The sequence below is a fragment of the Dunckerocampus dactyliophorus genome, chromosome 6, assembly GCF_027744805.1.
Source record: "Dunckerocampus dactyliophorus isolate RoL2022-P2 chromosome 6, RoL_Ddac_1.1, whole genome shotgun sequence".
In the NCBI taxonomy this organism is placed as follows: Eukaryota; Metazoa; Chordata; class Actinopteri; order Syngnathiformes; family Syngnathidae; genus Dunckerocampus; species Dunckerocampus dactyliophorus.
The window spans coordinates 730,753-746,435 of NC_072824.1; the positions used below are offsets into that span (position 1 = coordinate 730,753).

Here is a 15,683-nt window from a genome sequence, read left to right on the forward strand (position 1 = left end):
GTCGTCTTTAAAAGGAAAGTTTTCAGAGAGCTTTCCGGCTTACGGCCATACTACCCTGAGAATGCCCGATCTCGTCCGATCTCGGAAGCTAAGCAGGGGCGGGCCTGGTTAGTACTTGGATGGGAGACCGCCTGGGAATACCAGGTGCTGTAAGCTTTTTAGGCTCTTGGCGTTCAGCAGAGGGCGCTGTTTCCCACTTCTTGGAAAACGCCATCACTTTGAATGGAGGAAGAGTATTTATTTTGCCCTCATGTGAGGAACATCCATCTATTTGTCTCTCTGCTGTGAAGTTCAAACAGGCCTATAGGCTGGCTGTGGCTGCGACCGGTGGCACAAAACAGCCAGAAAAACCATACGAGCAGCAAAGTGTGCACACACATCCGAGACCGTTTGCAGAAGCGCAGTTTGACCAGTGTCGTCTTTAAAAGGAAAGTTTTCAGAGAGCTTTCCGGCTTACGGCCATACTACCCTGAGAACACCCGATCTCGTCCGATCTCGGAAGCTAAGCAGGGGCGGGCCTGGTTAGTACTTGGATGGGAGACCGCCTGGGAATACCAGGTGCTGTAAGCTTTTTAGGCTCTTGGCTTTCAGCAGAGGGCGCTGTTTCCCACTTCTTGGAAAACGCCATCACTTTGAATGGAGGAAGAGTATTTATTTTGCCCTCATGTGAGGAACATCCATCTACAGTATTTGTCTCTCTGCTGTGAAGTTCAAACAGGCTTATAGGCTGGCTGTGGCTGCGACCGGTGGCACAAAACAGCCAGAAAAACCATACGAGCAGCAAAGTGTGCACACACATCCGAGACCGTTTGCAGAAGCGCAGTTTGACCAGTGTCGTCTTTAAAAGGAAAGTTTTCAGAGAGCTTTCCGGCTTACGGCCATACTATCCTGAGAACGCACGATCTCGTCCGATCTCGGAAGCTAAGCAGGGGCGGACCTGGTTAGTACTTGGATGGGAGACCGCCTGGGAATACCAGGTGCTGTAAGCTTTTTAGGCTCTTGGCTTTCAGCAGAGGGCGCTGTTTCCCACTTCTTGGAAAACGCCATCACTTTGAATGGAGGAAGAGTATTTATTTTGCCCTCATGTGAGGAACATCCATCTATTTGTCTCTCTGCTGTGAAGTTCAAACAGGCCTATAGGCTGGCTGTGGCTGCGACCGGTGGCACAAAACAGCCAGAAAAACCATACGAGCAGCAAAGTGTGCACACACATCCGAGACCGTTTGCAGAAGCGCAGTTTGACCAGTGTCGTCTTTAAAAGGAAAGTTTTCAGAGCGCTTTCCGGCTTACGGCCATACTACCCTGAGAACGCCCGATCTCGTCTGATCTCGGAAGCTAAGCAGGGGCGGGCCTGGTTAGTACTTGGATGGGAGACCGCCTGGGAATACCAGGTGCTGTAAGCTTTTTAGGCTCTTGGCTTTCAGCAGAGGGCGCTGTTTCCCACTTCTTGGAAAACGCCATCACTTTGAATGGAGGAAGAGTATTTATTTTGCCCTCATGTGAGGAACATCCATCTACAGTGTTTTTCTATCTGCTGTGAAGTTCAAACAGGCTTATAGGCTGGCTGTGGCTGCGACCGGTGGCACAAAACAGCCAGAAAAACCATACGAGCAGCAAAGTGTGCACACACATCCGAGACCGTTTGCAGAAGCGCAGTTTGACCAGTGTCGTCTTTAAAAGGAAAGTTTTCAGAGAGCTTTCCGGCTTACGGCCATACTATCCTGAGAACGCCCGATCTCGTCCGATCTCGGAAGCTAAGCAGGGGCGGACCTGGTTAGTACTTGGATGGGAGACCGCCTGGGAATACCAGGTGCTGTAAGCTTTTTAGGCTCTTGGCTTTCAGCAGAGGGCGCTGTTTCCCACTTCTTGGAAAACGCCATCACTTTGAATGGAGGAAGAGTATTTATTTTGCCCTCATGTGAGGAACATCCATCTACAGTATTTGTCTCTCTGCTGTGAAGTTCAAACAGGCTTATAGGCTGGCTGTGGCTGCGACCGGTGGCACAAAACAGCCAGAAAAACCATACGAGCAGCAAAGTGTGCACACACATCCGAGACCGTTTGCAGAAGCGCAGTTTGACCAGTGTCGTCTTTAAAAGGAAAGTTTTCAGAGAGCTTTCCGGCTTACGGCCATACTATCCTGAGAACGCCCGATCTCGTCCGATCTCAGAAGCTAAGCAGGGGCGGACCAGGTTAGTACTTGGATGGGAGACCGCCTGGGAATACCAGGTGCTGTAAGCTTTTTAGGCTCTTGGCTTTCAGCAGAGGGCGCTGTTTCCCACTTCTTGGAAAACGCCATCACTTTGAATGGAGGAAGAGTATTTATTTTGCCCTCATGTGAGGAACATCCATCTATTTGTCTCTCTGCTGTGAAGTTCAAACAGGCCTATAGGCTGGCTGTGGCTGCGACCGGTGGCACAAAACAGCCAGAAAAACCATACAAGCAGCAAAGTGTGCACACACATCCGAGACCGTTTGCAGAAGCGCAATTTGACCAGTGTCGTCTTTAAAAGGAAAGTTTTCAGAGAGCTTTCCGGCTTACGGCCATACTACCCTGAGAACGCCCGATCTCGTCCGTTCTCGGAAGCTAAGCAGGGGCGGGCCTGGTTAGTACTTGGATGGGAGACCGCCTGGGAATACCAGGTGCTGTAAGCTTTTTAGGCTCTTGGCTTTCAGCAGAGGGCGCTGTTTCCCACTTCTTGGAAAACGCCATCACTTTGAATGGAGGAAGAGTATTTATCTTGCCCTCATGTGAGGAACATCCATCTACAGTGTTTTTCTATCTGCTGTGAAGTTCAAACAGGCTTATAGGCTGGCTGTGGCTGCGACCGGTGGCACAAAACAGCCAGAAAAACCATACGAGCAGCAAAGTGTGCACACACATCCGAGACCGTTTGCAGAAGCGCAGTTTGACCAGTGTCGTCTTTAAAAGGAAAGTTTTCAGAGAGCTTTCCGGCTTACGGCCATACTACCCTGAGAATGCCCGATCTCGTCCGATCTCGGAAGCTAAGCAGGGGCGGGCCTGGTTAGTACTTGGATGGGAGACCGCCTGGGAATACCAGGTGCTGTAAGCTTTTTAGGCTCTTGGCGTTCAGCAGAGGGCGCTGTTTCCCACTTCTTGGAAAACGCCATCACTTTGAATGGAGGAAGAGTATTTATTTTGCCCTCATGTGAGGAACATCCATCTATTTGTCTCTCTGCTGTGAAGTTCAAACAGGCCTATAGGCTGGCTGTGGCTGCGACCGGTGGCACAAAACAGCCAGAAAAACCATACGAGCAGCAAAGTGTGCACACACATCCGAGACCGTTTGCAGAAGCGCAGTTTGACCAGTGTCGTCTTTAAAAGGAAAGTTTTCAGAGAGCTTTCCGGCTTACGGCCATACTACCCTGAGAACACCCGATCTCGTCCGATCTCGGAAGCTAAGCAGGGGCGGGCCTGGTTAGTACTTGGATGGGAGACCGCCTGGGAATACCAGGTGCTGTAAGCTTTTTAGGCTCTTGGCTTTCAGCAGAGGGCGCTGTTTCCCACTTCTTGGAAAACGCCATCACTTTGAATGGAGGAAGAGTATTTATTTTGCCCTCATGTGAGGAACATCCATCTACAGTATTTGTCTCTCTGCTGTGAAGTTCAAACAGGCTTATAGGCTGGCTGTGGCTGCGACCGGTGGCACAAAACAGCCAGAAAAACCATACGAGCAGCAAAGTGTGCACACACATCCGAGACCGTTTGCAGAAGCGCAGTTTGACCAGTGTCGTCTTTAAAAGGAAAGTTTTCAGAGAGCTTTCCGGCTTACGGCCATACTATCCTGAGAACGCCCGATCTCGTCCGATCTCGGAAGCTAAGCAGGGGCGGACCTGGTTAGTACTTGGATGGGAGACCGCCTGGGAATACCAGGTGCTGTAAGCTTTTTAGGCTCTTGGCTTTCAGCAGAGGGCGCTGTTTCCCACTTCTTGGAAAACGCCATCACTTTGAATGGAGGAAGAGTATTTATTTTGCCCTCATGTGAGGAACATCCATCTATTTGTCTCTCTGCTGTGAAGTTCAAACAGGCCTATAGGCTGGCTGTGGCTGCGACCGGTGGCACAAAACAGCCAGAAAAACCATACGAGCAGCAAAGTGTGCACACACATCCGAGACCGTTTGCAGAAGCGCAGTTTGACCAGTGTCGTCTTTAAAAGGAAAGTTTTCAGAGCGCTTTCCGGCTTACGGCCATACTACCCTGAGAACGCCCGATCTCGTCTGATCTCGGAAGCTAAGCAGGGGCGGGCCTGGTTAGTACTTGGATGGGAGACCGCCTGGGAATACCAGGTGCTGTAAGCTTTTTAGGCTCTTGGCTTTCAGCAGAGGGCGCTGTTTCCCACTTCTTGGAAAACGCCATCACTTTGAATGGAGGAAGAGTATTTATTTTGCCCTCATGTGAGGAACATCCATCTATTTGTCTCTCTGCTGTGAAGTTCAAACAGGCCTATAGGCTGGCTGTGGCTGCGACCGGTGGCACAAAACAGCCAGAAAAACCATACGAGCAGCAAAGTGTGCACACACATCCGAGACCGTTTGCAGAAGCGCAGTTTGACCAGTGTCGTCTTTAAAAGGAAAGTTTTCAGAGCGCTTTCCGGCTTACGGCCATACTACCCTGAGAACGCCCGATCTCGTCTGATCTCGGAAGCTAAGCAGGGGCGGGCCTGGTTAGTACTTGGATGGGAGACCGCCTGGGAATACCAGGTGCTGTAAGCTTTTTAGGCTCTTGGCTTTCAGCAGAGGGCGCTGTTTCCCACTTCTTGGAAAACGCCATCACTTTGAATGGAGGAAGAGTATTTATTTTGCCCTCATGTGAGGAACATCCATCTACAGTGTTTTTCTATCTGCTGTGAAGTTCAAACAGGCTTATAGGCTGGCTGTGGCTGCGACCGGTGGCACAAAACAGCCAGAAAAACCATACGAGCAGCAAAGTGTGCACACACATCCGAGACCGTTTGCAGAAGCGCAGTTTGACCAGTGTCGTCTTTAAAAGGAAAGTTTTCAGAGAGCTTTCCGGCTTACGGCCATACTATCCTGAGAACGCCCGATCTCGTCCGATCTCGGAAGCTAAGCAGGGGCGGACCTGGTTAGTACTTGGATGGGAGACCGCCTGGGAATACCAGGTGCTGTAAGCTTTTTAGGCTCTTGGCTTTCAGCAGAGGGCGCTGTTTCCCACTTCTTGGAAAACGCCATCACTTTGAATGGAGGAAGAGTATTTATTTTGCCCTCATGTGAGGAACATCCATCTACAGTATTTGTCTCTCTGCTGTGAAGTTCAAACAGGCTTATAGGCTGGCTGTGGCTGCGACCGGTGGCACAAAACAGCCAGAAAAACCATACGAGCAGCAAAGTGTGCACACACATCCGAGACCGTTTGCAGAAGCGCAGTTTGACCAGTGTCGTCTTTAAAAGGAAAGTTTTCAGAGAGCTTTCCGGCTTACGGCCATACTATCCTGAGAACGCCCGATCTCGTCCGATCTCAGAAGCTAAGCAGGGGCGGACCAGGTTAGTACTTGGATGGGAGACCGCCTGGGAATACCAGGTGCTGTAAGCTTTTTAGGCTCTTGGCTTTCAGCAGAGGGCGCTGTTTCCCACTTCTTGGAAAACGCCATCACTTTGAATGGAGGAAGAGTATTTATTTTGCCCTCATGTGAGGAACATCCATCTATTTGTCTCTCTGCTGTGAAGTTCAAACAGGCCTATAGGCTGGCTGTGGCTGCGACCGGTGGCACAAAACAGCCAGAAAAACCATACAAGCAGCAAAGTGTGCACACACATCCGAGACCGTTTGCAGAAGCGCAATTTGACCAGTGTCGTCTTTAAAAGGAAAGTTTTCAGAGAGCTTTCCGGCTTACGGCCATACTACCCTGAGAACGCCCGATCTCGTCCGTTCTCGGAAGCTAAGCAGGGGCGGGCCTGGTTAGTACTTGGATGGGAGACCGCCTGGGAATACCAGGTGCTGTAAGCTTTTTAGGCTCTTGGCTTTCAGCAGAGGGCGCTGTTTCCCACTTCTTGGAAAACGCCATCACTTTGAATGGAGGAAGAGTATTTATCTTGCCCTCATGTGAGGAACATCCATCTACAGTGTTTTTCTATCTGCTGTGAAGTTCAAACAGGCTTATAGGCTGGCTGTGGCTGCGACCGGTGGCACAAAACAGCCAGAAAAACCATACGAGCAGCAAAGTGTGCACACACATCCGAGACCGTTTGCAGAAGCGCAGTTTGACCAGTGTCGTCTTTAAAAGGAAAGTTTTCAGAGAGCTTTCCGGCTTACGGCCATACTACCCTGAGAATGCCCGATCTCGTCCGATCTCGGAAGCTAAGCAGGGGCGGGCCTGGTTAGTACTTGGATGGGAGACCGCCTGGGAATACCAGGTGCTGTAAGCTTTTTAGGCTCTTGGCGTTCAGCAGAGGGCGCTGTTTCCCACTTCTTGGAAAACGCCATCACTTTGAATGGAGGAAGAGTATTTATTTTGCCCTCATGTGAGGAACATCCATCTATTTGTCTCTCTGCTGTGAAGTTCAAACAGGCCTATAGGCTGGCTGTGGCTGCGACCGGTGGCACAAAACAGCCAGAAAAACCATACGAGCAGCAAAGTGTGCACACACATCCGAGACCGTTTGCAGAAGCGCAGTTTGACCAGTGTCGTCTTTAAAAGGAAAGTTTTCAGAGAGCTTTCCGGCTTACGGCCATACTACCCTGAGAACACCCGATCTCGTCCGATCTCGGAAGCTAAGCAGGGGCGGGCCTGGTTAGTACTTGGATGGGAGACCGCCTGGGAATACCAGGTGCTGTAAGCTTTTTAGGCTCTTGGCTTTCAGCAGAGGGCGCTGTTTCCCACTTCTTGGAAAACGCCATCACTTTGAATGGAGGAAGAGTATTTATTTTGCCCTCATGTGAGGAACATCCATCTACAGTATTTGTCTCTCTGCTGTGAAGTTCAAACAGGCTTATAGGCTGGCTGTGGCTGCGACCGGTGGCACAAAACAGCCAGAAAAACCATACGAGCAGCAAAGTGTGCACACACATCCGAGACCGTTTGCAGAAGCGCAGTTTGACCAGTGTCGTCTTTAAAAGGAAAGTTTTCAGAGAGCTTTCCGGCTTACGGCCATACTATCCTGAGAACGCCCGATCTCGTCCGATCTCGGAAGCTAAGCAGGGGCGGACCTGGTTAGTACTTGGATGGGAGACCGCCTGGGAATACCAGGTGCTGTAAGCTTTTTAGGCTCTTGGCTTTCAGCAGAGGGCGCTGTTTCCCACTTCTTGGAAAACGCCATCACTTTGAATGGAGGAAGAGTATTTATTTTGCCCTCATGTGAGGAACATCCATCTATTTGTCTCTCTGCTGTGAAGTTCAAACAGGCCTATAGGCTGGCTGTGGCTGCGACCGGTGGCACAAAACAGCCAGAAAAACCATACGAGCAGCAAAGTGTGCACACACATCCGAGACCGTTTGCAGAAGCGCAGTTTGACCAGTGTCGTCTTTAAAAGGAAAGTTTTCAGAGCACTTTCCGGCTTACGGCCATACTACCCTGAGAACGCCCGATCTCGTCTGATCTCGGAAGCTAAGCAGGGGCGGGCCTGGTTAGTACTTGGATGGGAGACCGCCTGGGAATACCAGGTGCTGTAAGCTTTTTAGGCTCTTGGCTTTCAGCAGAGGGCGCTGTTTCCCACTTCTTGGAAAACGCCATCACTTTGAATGGAGGAAGAGTATTTATTTTGCCCTCATGTGAGGAACATCCATCTACAGTGTTTTTCTATCTGCTGTGAAGTTCAAACAGGCTTATAGGCTGGCTGTGGCTGCGACCGGTGGCACAAAACAGCCAGAAAAACCATACGAGCAGCAAAGTGTGCACACACATCCGAGACCGTTTGCAGAAGCGCAGTTTGACCAGTGTCGTCTTTAAAAGGAAAGTTTTCAGAGAGCTTTCCGGCTTACGGCCATACTATCCTGAGAACGCCCGATCTCGTCCGATCTCGGAAGCTAAGCAGGGGCGGACCTGGTTAGTACTTGGATGGGAGACCGCCTGGGAATACCAGGTGCTGTAAGCTTTTTAGGCTCTTGGCTTTCAGCAGAGGGCGCTGTTTCCCACTTCTTGGAAAACGCCATCACTTTGAATGGAGGAAGAGTATTTATTTTGCCCTCATGTGAGGAACATCCATCTACAGTATTTGTCTCTCTGCTGTGAAGTTCAAACAGGCTTATAGGCTGGCTGTGGCTGCGACCGGTGGCACAAAACAGCCAGAAAAACCATACGAGCAGCAAAGTGTGCACACACATCCGAGACCGTTTGCAGAAGCGCAGTTTGACCAGTGTCGTCTTTAAAAGGAAAGTTTTCAGAGAGCTTTCCGGCTTACGGCCATACTATCCTGAGAACGCCCGATCTCGTCCGATCTCAGAAGCTAAGCAGGGGCGGACCAGGTTAGTACTTGGATGGGAGACCGCCTGGGAATACCAGGTGCTGTAAGCTTTTTAGGCTCTTGGCTTTCAGCAGAGGGCGCTGTTTCCCACTTCTTGGAAAACGCCATCACTTTGAATGGAGGAAGAGTATTTATTTTGCCCTCATGTGAGGAACATCCATCTATTTGTCTCTCTGCTGTGAAGTTCAAACAGGCCTATAGGCTGGCTGTGGCTGCGACCGGTGGCACAAAACAGCCAGAAAAACCATACAAGCAGCAAAGTGTGCACACACATCCGAGACCGTTTGCAGAAGCGCAATTTGACCAGTGTCGTCTTTAAAAGGAAAGTTTTCAGAGAGCTTTCCGGCTTACGGCCATACTACCCTGAGAACGCCCGATCTCGTCCGTTCTCGGAAGCTAAGCAGGGGCGGGCCTGGTTAGTACTTGGATGGGAGACCGCCTGGGAATACCAGGTGCTGTAAGCTTTTTAGGCTCTTGGCTTTCAGCAGAGGGCGCTGTTTCCCACTTCTTGGAAAACGCCATCACTTTGAATGGAGGAAGAGTATTTATCTTGCCCTCATGTGAGGAACATCCATCTACAGTGTTTTTCTATCTGCTGTGAAGTTCAAACAGGCTTATAGGCTGGCTGTGGCTGCGACCGGTGGCACAAAACAGCCAGAAAAACCATACGAGCAGCAAAGTGTGCACACACATCCGAGACCGTTTGCAGAAGCGCAGTTTGACCAGTGTCGTCTTTAAAAGGAAAGTTTTCAGAGAGCTTTCCGGCTTACGGCCATACTACCCTGAGAATGCCCGATCTCGTCCGATCTCGGAAGCTAAGCAGGGGCGGGCCTGGTTAGTACTTGGATGGGAGACCGCCTGGGAATACCAGGTGCTGTAAGCTTTTTAGGCTCTTGGCGTTCAGCAGAGGGCGCTGTTTCCCACTTCTTGGAAAACGCCATCACTTTGAATGGAGGAAGAGTATTTATTTTGCCCTCATGTGAGGAACATCCATCTATTTGTCTCTCTGCTGTGAAGTTCAAACAGGCCTATAGGCTGGCTGTGGCTGCGACCGGTGGCACAAAACAGCCAGAAAAACCATACGAGCAGCAAAGTGTGCACACACATCCGAGACCGTTTGCAGAAGCGCAGTTTGACCAGTGTCGTCTTTAAAAGGAAAGTTTTCAGAGAGCTTTCCGGCTTACGGCCATACTACCCTGAGAACACCCGATCTCGTCCGATCTCGGAAGCTAAGCAGGGGCGGGCCTGGTTAGTACTTGGATGGGAGACCGCCTGGGAATACCAGGTGCTGTAAGCTTTTTAGGCTCTTGGCTTTCAGCAGAGGGCGCTGTTTCCCACTTCTTGGAAAACGCCATCACTTTGAATGGAGGAAGAGTATTTATTTTGCCCTCATGTGAGGAACATCCATCTACAGTATTTGTCTCTCTGCTGTGAAGTTCAAACAGGCTTATAGGCTGGCTGTGGCTGCGACCGGTGGCACAAAACAGCCAGAAAAACCATACGAGCAGCAAAGTGTGCACACACATCCGAGACCGTTTGCAGAAGCGCAGTTTGACCAGTGTCGTCTTTAAAAGGAAAGTTTTCAGAGAGCTTTCCGGCTTACGGCCATACTATCCTGAGAACGCCCGATCTCGTCCGATCTCGGAAGCTAAGCAGGGGCGGACCTGGTTAGTACTTGGATGGGAGACCGCCTGGGAATACCAGGTGCTGTAAGCTTTTTAGGCTCTTGGCTTTCAGCAGAGGGCGCTGTTTCCCACTTCTTGGAAAACGCCATCACTTTGAATGGAGGAAGAGTATTTATTTTGCCCTCATGTGAGGAACATCCATCTATTTGTCTCTCTGCTGTGAAGTTCAAACAGGCCTATAGGCTGGCTGTGGCTGCGACCGGTGGCACAAAACAGCCAGAAAAACCATACGAGCAGCAAAGTGTGCACACACATCCGAGACCGTTTGCAGAAGCGCAGTTTGACCAGTGTCGTCTTTAAAAGGAAAGTTTTCAGAGCACTTTCCGGCTTACGGCCATACTACCCTGAGAACGCCCGATCTCGTCTGATCTCGGAAGCTAAGCAGGGGCGGGCCTGGTTAGTACTTGGATGGGAGACCGCCTGGGAATACCAGGTGCTGTAAGCTTTTTAGGCTCTTGGCTTTCAGCAGAGGGCGCTGTTTCCCACTTCTTGGAAAACGCCATCACTTTGAATGGAGGAAGAGTATTTATTTTGCCCTCATGTGAGGAACATCCATCTACAGTGTTTTTCTATCTGCTGTGAAGTTCAAACAGGCTTATAGGCTGGCTGTGGCTGCGACCGGTGGCACAAAACAGCCAGAAAAACCATACGAGCAGCAAAGTGTGCACACACATCCGAGACCGTTTGCAGAAGCGCAGTTTGACCAGTGTCGTCTTTAAAAGGAAAGTTTTCAGAGAGCTTTCCGGCTTACGGCCATACTATCCTGAGAACGCCCGATCTCGTCCGATCTCGGAAGCTAAGCAGGGGCGGACCTGGTTAGTACTTGGATGGGAGACCGCCTGGGAATACCAGGTGCTGTAAGCTTTTTAGGCTCTTGGCTTTCAGCAGAGGGCGCTGTTTCCCACTTCTTGGAAAACGCCATCACTTTGAATGGAGGAAGAGTATTTATTTTGCCCTCATGTGAGGAACATCCATCTACAGTATTTGTCTCTCTGCTGTGAAGTTCAAACAGGCTTATAGGCTGGCTGTGGCTGCGACCGGTGGCACAAAACAGCCAGAAAAACCATACGAGCAGCAAAGTGTGCACACACATCCGAGACCGTTTGCAGAAGCGCAGTTTGACCAGTGTCGTCTTTAAAAGGAAAGTTTTCAGAGAGCTTTCCGGCTTACGGCCATACTATCCTGAGAACGCCCGATCTCGTCCGATCTCAGAAGCTAAGCAGGGGCGGACCAGGTTAGTACTTGGATGGGAGACCGCCTGGGAATACCAGGTGCTGTAAGCTTTTTAGGCTCTTGGCTTTCAGCAGAGGGCGCTGTTTCCCACTTCTTGGAAAACGCCATCACTTTGAATGGAGGAAGAGTATTTATTTTGCCCTCATGTGAGGAACATCCATCTATTTGTCTCTCTGCTGTGAAGTTCAAACAGGCCTATAGGCTGGCTGTGGCTGCGACCGGTGGCACAAAACAGCCAGAAAAACCATACAAGCAGCAAAGTGTGCACACACATCCGAGACCGTTTGCAGAAGCGCAATTTGACCAGTGTCGTCTTTAAAAGGAAAGTTTTCAGAGAGCTTTCCGGCTTACGGCCATACTACCCTGAGAACGCCCGATCTCGTCCGTTCTCGGAAGCTAAGCAGGGGCGGGCCTGGTTAGTACTTGGATGGGAGACCGCCTGGGAATACCAGGTGCTGTAAGCTTTTTAGGCTCTTGGCTTTCAGCAGAGGGCGCTGTTTCCCACTTCTTGGAAAACGCCATCACTTTGAATGGAGGAAGAGTATTTATCTTGCCCTCATGTGAGGAACATCCATCTACAGTGTTTTTCTATCTGCTGTGAAGTTCAAACAGGCTTATAGGCTGGCTGTGGCTGCGACCGGTGGCACAAAACAGCCAGAAAAACCATACGAGCAGCAAAGTGTGCACACACATCCGAGACCGTTTGCAGAAGCGCAGTTTGACCAGTGTCGTCTTTAAAAGGAAAGTTTTCAGAGAGCTTTCCGGCTTACGGCCATACTACCCTGAGAATGCCCGATCTCGTCCGATCTCGGAAGCTAAGCAGGGGCGGGCCTGGTTAGTACTTGGATGGGAGACCGCCTGGGAATACCAGGTGCTGTAAGCTTTTTAGGCTCTTGGCGTTCAGCAGAGGGCGCTGTTTCCCACTTCTTGGAAAACGCCATCACTTTGAATGGAGGAAGAGTATTTATTTTGCCCTCATGTGAGGAACATCCATCTATTTGTCTCTCTGCTGTGAAGTTCAAACAGGCCTATAGGCTGGCTGTGGCTGCGACCGGTGGCACAAAACAGCCAGAAAAACCATACGAGCAGCAAAGTGTGCACACACATCCGAGACCGTTTGCAGAAGCGCAGTTTGACCAGTGTCGTCTTTAAAAGGAAAGTTTTCAGAGAGCTTTCCGGCTTACGGCCATACTACCCTGAGAACACCCGATCTCGTCCGATCTCGGAAGCTAAGCAGGGGCGGGCCTGGTTAGTACTTGGATGGGAGACCGCCTGGGAATACCAGGTGCTGTAAGCTTTTTAGGCTCTTGGCTTTCAGCAGAGGGCGCTGTTTCCCACTTCTTGGAAAACGCCATCACTTTGAATGGAGGAAGAGTATTTATTTTGCCCTCATGTGAGGAACATCCATCTACAGTATTTGTCTCTCTGCTGTGAAGTTCAAACAGGCTTATAGGCTGGCTGTGGCTGCGACCGGTGGCACAAAACAGCCAGAAAAACCATACGAGCAGCAAAGTGTGCACACACATCCGAGACCGTTTGCAGAAGCGCAGTTTGACCAGTGTCGTCTTTAAAAGGAAAGTTTTCAGAGAGCTTTCCGGCTTACGGCCATACTATCCTGAGAACGCCCGATCTCGTCCGATCTCGGAAGCTAAGCAGGGGCGGACCTGGTTAGTACTTGGATGGGAGACCGCCTGGGAATACCAGGTGCTGTAAGCTTTTTAGGCTCTTGGCTTTCAGCAGAGGGCGCTGTTTCCCACTTCTTGGAAAACGCCATCACTTTGAATGGAGGAAGAGTATTTATTTTGCCCTCATGTGAGGAACATCCATCTATTTGTCTCTCTGCTGTGAAGTTCAAACAGGCCTATAGGCTGGCTGTGGCTGCGACCGGTGGCACAAAACAGCCAGAAAAACCATACGAGCAGCAAAGTGTGCACACACATCCGAGACCGTTTGCAGAAGCGCAGTTTGACCAGTGTCGTCTTTAAAAGGAAAGTTTTCAGAGCGCTTTCCGGCTTACGGCCATACTACCCTGAGAACGCCCGATCTCGTCTGATCTCGGAAGCTAAGCAGGGGCGGGCCTGGTTAGTACTTGGATGGGAGACCGCCTGGGAATACCAGGTGCTGTAAGCTTTTTAGGCTCTTGGCTTTCAGCAGAGGGCGCTGTTTCCCACTTCTTGGAAAACGCCATCACTTTGAATGGAGGAAGAGTATTTATTTTGCCCTCATGTGAGGAACATCCATCTACAGTGTTTTTCTATCTGCTGTGAAGTTCAAACAGGCTTATAGGCTGGCTGTGGCTGCGACCGGTGGCACAAAACAGCCAGAAAAACCATACGAGCAGCAAAGTGTGCACACACATCCGAGACCGTTTGCAGAAGCGCAGTTTGACCAGTGTCGTCTTTAAAAGGAAAGTTTTCAGAGAGCTTTCCGGCTTACGGCCATACTATCCTGAGAACGCCCGATCTCGTCCGATCTCGGAAGCTAAGCAGGGGCGGACCTGGTTAGTACTTGAATGGGAGACCGCCTGGGAATACCAGGTGCTGTAAGCTTTTTAGGCTCTTGGCTTTCAGCAGAGGGCGCTGTTTCCCACTTCTTGGAAAACGCCATCACTTTGAATGGAGGAAGAGTATTTATTTTGCCCTCATGTGAGGAACATCCATCTACAGTATTTGTCTCTCTGCTGTGAAGTTCAAACAGGCTTATAGGCTGGCTGTGGCTGCGACCGGTGGCACAAAACAGCCAGAAAAACCATACGAGCAGCAAAGTGTGCACACACATCCGAGACCGTTTGCAGAAGCGCAGTTTGACCAGTGTCGTCTTTAAAAGGAAAGTTTTCAGAGAGCTTTCCGGCTTACGGCCATACTATCCTGAGAACGCCCGATCTCGTCCGATCTCGGAAGCTAAGCAGGGGCGGACCAGGTTAGTACTTGGATGGGAGACCGCCTGGGAATACCAGGTGCTGTAAGCTTTTTAGGCTCTTGGCTTTCAGCAGAGGGCGCTGTTTCCCACTTCTTGGAAAACGCCATCACTTTGAATGGAGGAAGAGTATTTATTTTGCCCTCATGTGAGGAACATCCATCTATTTGTCTCTCTGCTGTGAAGTTCAAACAGGCCTATAGGCTGGCTGTGGCTGCGACCGGTGGCACAAAACAGCCAGAAAAACCATACAAGCAGCAAAGTGTGCACACACATCCGAGACCGTTTGCAGAAGCGCAATTTGACCAGTGTCGTCTTTAAAAGGAAAGTTTTCAGAGAGCTTTCCGGCTTACGGCCATACTACCCTGAGAACGCCCGATCTCGTCCGATCTCGGAAGCTAAGCAGGGGCGGGCCTGGTTAGTACTTGGATGGGAGACCGCCTGGGAATACCAGGTGCTGTAAGCTTTTTAGGCTCTTGGCTTTCAGCAGAGGGCGCTGTTTCCCACTTCTTGGAAAACGCCATCACTTTGAATGGAGGAAGAGTATTTATTTTGCCCTCATGTGAGGACCATCCATCTACAGTGTTTTTCTATCTGCTGTGAAGTTCAAACAGGCTTATAGGCTGGCTGTGGCTGCGACCGGTGGCACAAAACAGCCAGAAAAACCATACGAGCAGCAAAGTGTGCACACACATCCGAGACCGTTTGCAGAAGCGCAGTTTGACCAGTGTCGTCTTTAAAAGGAAAGTTTTCAGAGAGCTGTCCGGCTTACGGCCATACTACCCTGAGAACGCCCGATCTCGTCCGATCTCGGAAGCTAAGCAGGGGCGGGCCTGGTTAGTACTTGGATGGGAGACCGCCTGGGAATACCAGGTGCTGTAAGCTTTTTAGGCTCTTGGCTTTCAGCAGAGGGCGCTGTTTCCCACTTCTTGGAAAACGCCATCACTTTGAATGGAGGAAGAGTATTTATCTTGCCCTCATGTGAGGAACATCCATCTACAGTGTTTTTCTATCTGCTGTGAAGTTCAAACAGGCTTATAGGCTGGCTGTGGCTGCGACCGGTGGCACAAAACAGCCAGAAAAACCATACGAGCAGCAAAGTGTGCACACACATCCGAGACCGTTTGCAGAAGCGCAGTTTGACCAGTGTCGTCTTTAAAAGGAAAGTTTTCAGAGAGCTTTCCGGCTTACGGCCATACTACCCTGAGAATGCCCGATCTCGTCCGATCTCGGAAGCTAAGCAGGGGCGGGCCTGGTTAGTACTTGGATGGGAGACCGCCTGGGAATACCAGGTGCTGTAAGCTTTTTAGGCTCTTGGCGTTCAGCAGAGGGCGCTGTTTCCCACTTCTTGGAAAACGCCATCACTTTGAATGGAGGAAGAGTATTTATTTTGCCCTCATGTGAGGAA

General features: G+C 50.4%; 38 non-coding genes across 38 annotated transcripts; all 38 read left to right on the forward strand.

Annotated features, from left to right (window-relative positions):
• The first annotated feature begins 37 nt into the window (after nucleotides 1–37).
• Nucleotides 38–156, forward strand: LOC129183418 (5S ribosomal RNA). The gene has a single exon (XR_008570836.1). It is a non-coding gene; the product is annotated as a 5S ribosomal RNA (ribosomal RNA).
• A 295-nt stretch (nucleotides 157–451) lies between these two features.
• LOC129184161 (5S ribosomal RNA) lies at nucleotides 452–570 on the forward strand. The gene has a single exon (XR_008571549.1). It is a non-coding gene; the product is annotated as a 5S ribosomal RNA (ribosomal RNA).
• Nucleotides 571–870: 300 nt separating this feature from the next.
• LOC129183991 (5S ribosomal RNA) lies at nucleotides 871–989 on the forward strand. Its single transcript, XR_008571397.1, has one exon. It is a non-coding gene; the product is annotated as a 5S ribosomal RNA (ribosomal RNA).
• A 295-nt stretch (nucleotides 990–1,284) lies between these two features.
• Nucleotides 1,285–1,403, forward strand: LOC129184514 (5S ribosomal RNA). Its single transcript, XR_008571887.1, has one exon. It is a non-coding gene; the product is annotated as a 5S ribosomal RNA (ribosomal RNA).
• Nucleotides 1,404–1,703: 300 nt separating this feature from the next.
• On the forward strand, nucleotides 1,704–1,822 carry LOC129183817 (5S ribosomal RNA). The gene has a single exon (XR_008571227.1). It is a non-coding gene; the product is annotated as a 5S ribosomal RNA (ribosomal RNA).
• A 300-nt stretch (nucleotides 1,823–2,122) lies between these two features.
• LOC129183986 (5S ribosomal RNA) lies at nucleotides 2,123–2,241 on the forward strand. The gene has a single exon (XR_008571391.1). It is a non-coding gene; the product is annotated as a 5S ribosomal RNA (ribosomal RNA).
• Nucleotides 2,242–2,536: 295 nt separating this feature from the next.
• LOC129183588 (5S ribosomal RNA) lies at nucleotides 2,537–2,655 on the forward strand. Its single transcript, XR_008571002.1, has one exon. It is a non-coding gene; the product is annotated as a 5S ribosomal RNA (ribosomal RNA).
• Nucleotides 2,656–2,955: 300 nt separating this feature from the next.
• On the forward strand, nucleotides 2,956–3,074 carry LOC129183419 (5S ribosomal RNA). Its single transcript, XR_008570837.1, has one exon. It is a non-coding gene; the product is annotated as a 5S ribosomal RNA (ribosomal RNA).
• A 295-nt stretch (nucleotides 3,075–3,369) lies between these two features.
• LOC129184174 (5S ribosomal RNA) lies at nucleotides 3,370–3,488 on the forward strand. The gene has a single exon (XR_008571561.1). It is a non-coding gene; the product is annotated as a 5S ribosomal RNA (ribosomal RNA).
• Nucleotides 3,489–3,788: 300 nt separating this feature from the next.
• On the forward strand, nucleotides 3,789–3,907 carry LOC129183818 (5S ribosomal RNA). Its single transcript, XR_008571228.1, has one exon. It is a non-coding gene; the product is annotated as a 5S ribosomal RNA (ribosomal RNA).
• Nucleotides 3,908–4,202: 295 nt separating this feature from the next.
• Nucleotides 4,203–4,321, forward strand: LOC129184515 (5S ribosomal RNA). The gene has a single exon (XR_008571888.1). It is a non-coding gene; the product is annotated as a 5S ribosomal RNA (ribosomal RNA).
• Nucleotides 4,322–4,616: 295 nt separating this feature from the next.
• On the forward strand, nucleotides 4,617–4,735 carry LOC129184516 (5S ribosomal RNA). The gene has a single exon (XR_008571889.1). It is a non-coding gene; the product is annotated as a 5S ribosomal RNA (ribosomal RNA).
• Nucleotides 4,736–5,035: 300 nt separating this feature from the next.
• LOC129183820 (5S ribosomal RNA) lies at nucleotides 5,036–5,154 on the forward strand. Its single transcript, XR_008571230.1, has one exon. It is a non-coding gene; the product is annotated as a 5S ribosomal RNA (ribosomal RNA).
• A 300-nt stretch (nucleotides 5,155–5,454) lies between these two features.
• LOC129183987 (5S ribosomal RNA) lies at nucleotides 5,455–5,573 on the forward strand. Its single transcript, XR_008571392.1, has one exon. It is a non-coding gene; the product is annotated as a 5S ribosomal RNA (ribosomal RNA).
• Nucleotides 5,574–5,868: 295 nt separating this feature from the next.
• On the forward strand, nucleotides 5,869–5,987 carry LOC129183589 (5S ribosomal RNA). The gene has a single exon (XR_008571003.1). It is a non-coding gene; the product is annotated as a 5S ribosomal RNA (ribosomal RNA).
• A 300-nt stretch (nucleotides 5,988–6,287) lies between these two features.
• Nucleotides 6,288–6,406, forward strand: LOC129183421 (5S ribosomal RNA). Its single transcript, XR_008570839.1, has one exon. It is a non-coding gene; the product is annotated as a 5S ribosomal RNA (ribosomal RNA).
• Nucleotides 6,407–6,701: 295 nt separating this feature from the next.
• Nucleotides 6,702–6,820, forward strand: LOC129184185 (5S ribosomal RNA). Its single transcript, XR_008571573.1, has one exon. It is a non-coding gene; the product is annotated as a 5S ribosomal RNA (ribosomal RNA).
• A 300-nt stretch (nucleotides 6,821–7,120) lies between these two features.
• Nucleotides 7,121–7,239, forward strand: LOC129183821 (5S ribosomal RNA). Its single transcript, XR_008571231.1, has one exon. It is a non-coding gene; the product is annotated as a 5S ribosomal RNA (ribosomal RNA).
• A 295-nt stretch (nucleotides 7,240–7,534) lies between these two features.
• LOC129184517 (5S ribosomal RNA) lies at nucleotides 7,535–7,653 on the forward strand. The gene has a single exon (XR_008571890.1). It is a non-coding gene; the product is annotated as a 5S ribosomal RNA (ribosomal RNA).
• A 300-nt stretch (nucleotides 7,654–7,953) lies between these two features.
• LOC129183822 (5S ribosomal RNA) lies at nucleotides 7,954–8,072 on the forward strand. Its single transcript, XR_008571232.1, has one exon. It is a non-coding gene; the product is annotated as a 5S ribosomal RNA (ribosomal RNA).
• A 300-nt stretch (nucleotides 8,073–8,372) lies between these two features.
• LOC129183988 (5S ribosomal RNA) lies at nucleotides 8,373–8,491 on the forward strand. Its single transcript, XR_008571393.1, has one exon. It is a non-coding gene; the product is annotated as a 5S ribosomal RNA (ribosomal RNA).
• Nucleotides 8,492–8,786: 295 nt separating this feature from the next.
• LOC129183590 (5S ribosomal RNA) lies at nucleotides 8,787–8,905 on the forward strand. The gene has a single exon (XR_008571004.1). It is a non-coding gene; the product is annotated as a 5S ribosomal RNA (ribosomal RNA).
• A 300-nt stretch (nucleotides 8,906–9,205) lies between these two features.
• Nucleotides 9,206–9,324, forward strand: LOC129183422 (5S ribosomal RNA). The gene has a single exon (XR_008570840.1). It is a non-coding gene; the product is annotated as a 5S ribosomal RNA (ribosomal RNA).
• Nucleotides 9,325–9,619: 295 nt separating this feature from the next.
• LOC129184196 (5S ribosomal RNA) lies at nucleotides 9,620–9,738 on the forward strand. Its single transcript, XR_008571584.1, has one exon. It is a non-coding gene; the product is annotated as a 5S ribosomal RNA (ribosomal RNA).
• A 300-nt stretch (nucleotides 9,739–10,038) lies between these two features.
• On the forward strand, nucleotides 10,039–10,157 carry LOC129183823 (5S ribosomal RNA). The gene has a single exon (XR_008571233.1). It is a non-coding gene; the product is annotated as a 5S ribosomal RNA (ribosomal RNA).
• Nucleotides 10,158–10,452: 295 nt separating this feature from the next.
• Nucleotides 10,453–10,571, forward strand: LOC129184518 (5S ribosomal RNA). Its single transcript, XR_008571891.1, has one exon. It is a non-coding gene; the product is annotated as a 5S ribosomal RNA (ribosomal RNA).
• Nucleotides 10,572–10,871: 300 nt separating this feature from the next.
• On the forward strand, nucleotides 10,872–10,990 carry LOC129183824 (5S ribosomal RNA). The gene has a single exon (XR_008571234.1). It is a non-coding gene; the product is annotated as a 5S ribosomal RNA (ribosomal RNA).
• A 300-nt stretch (nucleotides 10,991–11,290) lies between these two features.
• On the forward strand, nucleotides 11,291–11,409 carry LOC129183989 (5S ribosomal RNA). The gene has a single exon (XR_008571394.1). It is a non-coding gene; the product is annotated as a 5S ribosomal RNA (ribosomal RNA).
• Nucleotides 11,410–11,704: 295 nt separating this feature from the next.
• LOC129183592 (5S ribosomal RNA) lies at nucleotides 11,705–11,823 on the forward strand. Its single transcript, XR_008571006.1, has one exon. It is a non-coding gene; the product is annotated as a 5S ribosomal RNA (ribosomal RNA).
• A 300-nt stretch (nucleotides 11,824–12,123) lies between these two features.
• LOC129183423 (5S ribosomal RNA) lies at nucleotides 12,124–12,242 on the forward strand. Its single transcript, XR_008570841.1, has one exon. It is a non-coding gene; the product is annotated as a 5S ribosomal RNA (ribosomal RNA).
• Nucleotides 12,243–12,537: 295 nt separating this feature from the next.
• On the forward strand, nucleotides 12,538–12,656 carry LOC129184207 (5S ribosomal RNA). Its single transcript, XR_008571595.1, has one exon. It is a non-coding gene; the product is annotated as a 5S ribosomal RNA (ribosomal RNA).
• Nucleotides 12,657–12,956: 300 nt separating this feature from the next.
• LOC129183825 (5S ribosomal RNA) lies at nucleotides 12,957–13,075 on the forward strand. Its single transcript, XR_008571235.1, has one exon. It is a non-coding gene; the product is annotated as a 5S ribosomal RNA (ribosomal RNA).
• A 295-nt stretch (nucleotides 13,076–13,370) lies between these two features.
• Nucleotides 13,371–13,489, forward strand: LOC129184519 (5S ribosomal RNA). Its single transcript, XR_008571892.1, has one exon. It is a non-coding gene; the product is annotated as a 5S ribosomal RNA (ribosomal RNA).
• Nucleotides 13,490–13,789: 300 nt separating this feature from the next.
• On the forward strand, nucleotides 13,790–13,908 carry LOC129183940 (5S ribosomal RNA). Its single transcript, XR_008571346.1, has one exon. It is a non-coding gene; the product is annotated as a 5S ribosomal RNA (ribosomal RNA).
• Nucleotides 13,909–14,208: 300 nt separating this feature from the next.
• Nucleotides 14,209–14,327, forward strand: LOC129183643 (5S ribosomal RNA). Its single transcript, XR_008571057.1, has one exon. It is a non-coding gene; the product is annotated as a 5S ribosomal RNA (ribosomal RNA).
• A 295-nt stretch (nucleotides 14,328–14,622) lies between these two features.
• Nucleotides 14,623–14,741, forward strand: LOC129184335 (5S ribosomal RNA). Its single transcript, XR_008571716.1, has one exon. It is a non-coding gene; the product is annotated as a 5S ribosomal RNA (ribosomal RNA).
• Nucleotides 14,742–15,041: 300 nt separating this feature from the next.
• Nucleotides 15,042–15,160, forward strand: LOC129184338 (5S ribosomal RNA). The gene has a single exon (XR_008571718.1). It is a non-coding gene; the product is annotated as a 5S ribosomal RNA (ribosomal RNA).
• A 300-nt stretch (nucleotides 15,161–15,460) lies between these two features.
• LOC129183424 (5S ribosomal RNA) lies at nucleotides 15,461–15,579 on the forward strand. The gene has a single exon (XR_008570842.1). It is a non-coding gene; the product is annotated as a 5S ribosomal RNA (ribosomal RNA).
• Nucleotides 15,580–15,683: the final 104 nt, after the last annotated feature.